The following is a 2,500-nucleotide window of genomic DNA, read 5'->3' as shown; positions in this document are numbered from 1 at the left end:
CCTAACTCTTACATAATACTGTATTCACTCACAACCCCTCCGGTTTTCACGAATAATGACTCAGTAGTGTTTCAGCAACATCTGTGGATGTAGCACACTACTGAATATAACACACCACTGTGCTATGATTAGCGTGTTACCATGGGGGAGAGATGGTTCTCTGCCAATGCCGGGTTGTCTGCAGCAAAACCGGGCACACAACTAGCTCTCTCTCTCTCTCTCTCTCTCTCTCTCTCTCTCTCTCAGAATTCAAGTGGTTTCTAGCTGTTATCTCTACAGGTTGTGTACAGTCTCCTACTTTGTCATTTCCCCTTTTTTCCTTACCATTTTTTTGAAGTGATTTTTGATATAACAGAAAGGTTGATCAGCAGTTACCTGCACTTGTTTTCCTACCACTATCATGTTGTACGAAAAAAAAGCACACACACACACACGCGCGCGCGCGCACGCACACGCACACGCACACGCATATATATATATATATATATAGAGATATATATATATACAATTACGTATGAAATGTTGATAAGAGAAGAAGCTTTTCAATCCCATCAACAATCAAGCCATTTGTCATCGAATCAAAAACTAATTCCGCTGTGTCTAGACATAGTAATTTAATGCTGCCCCCACCTTCTCCTCTCTGCCGGCTGTGTGCAGGATGCACGTGCACCCTTTGGAGTTACCATGTGTTGGTCTTCCCTTTACTTCCATTCATTCACTTACCAGCTAAAACGATTATATTAAAGGTCAAAGGTCCCATAGCCTTTCACGGCCATCAGGGCAATGAACTGATGTTCTCTGTGTCTAGGACTCGGCATAGGAATGCGAAGCGCAATCCTCTCGTTCCGCCGTGTTTACCTGAGACAAAAATAGCATGTAGTACTTTCCTAAGATTCAAAGCGAAGCGACACAATCCAAAACATGCAGCACTCACCCGCTAGAACGTCGCAACCTTCACCGACCCAAGCCCTCAACAACGTGACCAAGGGCGTTAACCATGAGGTTGGTAAGCTCTACACTTTCCCCCGTCCCTCTCCGCTGACTGCTCAACATCGACACTCCATCTCAAACTGGAAATTACCTCCCTTTCTACAAGTTTAATCAAGCTGTTCAAAAAGGAAGCGAGAGGCTGGGCTGTTCTTTACCGCCCACCCATCTTCTGCATTCCTAATGAACGGAATCAAAGATGGCAGAGTCCTACCCGTGTTGAAAATGGTCCCCACTGCAACGAGGCGAAAGTAAGAGAAGGGGTAGCTATGGGCTTGACACCACATCACAGGGAAGGGGAAGATAGGGCTTGACACTTGATATCACAGGGAAGGGGCAGGGGGTAGCACTAGGGGTAAAATTTTGACCAAAAATCATTTAAAAAAAAAAAAGTGTTTTGTGTTTGTTGTGAATTTTGCAAGAATAATGTTTCATAAAGCCTTACATGTGTGTGTTTTGTTTGAATTATTACTCAAAGTGTGTGTTTTTAACTGTTTTTGTGAGTGGGTGTGAGAGAAAGTTGTGAAAAAAAAGATCGATTGCATCCAAAAATTGCCCATTTTCAATCGCGCCTACCGTTGCTACGCCGCCATGAAGCATGGCTTGTGACCTACTAAACTGGAGAAGAAGAAACGGCGTTCACCATGAGCCTAATTAGCATAGGAAAATTCCTGCACAGCCAGCCTGCCAGGGCCTAAAAGTGGGTCACTGGCTTGCTTGTTGTTGGTGAAGTGATTGGCCGGTTCGGTCACGTGGCCGATCTGAGCTTTATTATTGGCTCTCAAACGACTTCCTGTTTGCAAAGCGTCTGCTATCTGTGTCTATTCAGATCGATCAACATTGGATTATTTTAGCAATCTTTGAAAAGATAAGAATGACAAAGGAAAGAAAAGTTAAATTTAGGACCCTCCACAAGTTTGGGAAGCGGCGGAGAGGTAGGAAAAGTGCTCAGCAAGTCAGCACTTCGCAGACAAAGGCAAGCACTAACCCCCCCTCGGAAACCGAAACAAGAGCCTTGAGCCCCAAACGTTCGACATCTCGTCAAAAATCACCATCTCCTGTCCCATCAACATCGAAAAAAGAACTTTACGGTTCTAGACCAGCATCCGAACGAAAGCTAAGCTTCTTTGGAAAACGTAAGAAGACGGAAGATTCGAGCGATTCAGATGATAGTTCAGAGAAGGTGGCGGAGAAAGGAGGCGTGGAGGCCCAGACAAGAGGTCCGACGGACATGAACGTGATCATCAACATTCTGTGTATGCAGTTGATCATATCTAAACTCCACTGCCCATCATGCAATGAATCGGTAAGTTTGTTTATCTGACATCCTCCCCCACCCTCTGTCTCTTTCTCTGTCCCTCCTTCTCTCTCACCTTCCCTCTCTTGGTTTACATGTGTGATGGAGTGTTTGGATGTTGACGTTGTGTGTGTGTGTGTGTGTGTGTATGTGTGTGTGTGTGTGTGAAAATAAATAAGAAAAATAAGAAAAAGTCAGTTTCTCACACATGCACAT

Source organism: Babylonia areolata, chromosome 24 (assembly GCF_041734735.1).
Source record: "Babylonia areolata isolate BAREFJ2019XMU chromosome 24, ASM4173473v1, whole genome shotgun sequence".
In the NCBI taxonomy this organism is placed as follows: Eukaryota; Metazoa; Mollusca; class Gastropoda; order Neogastropoda; family Buccinidae; genus Babylonia; species Babylonia areolata.
Note: the sequence above shows the minus strand (reverse complement) of the source record.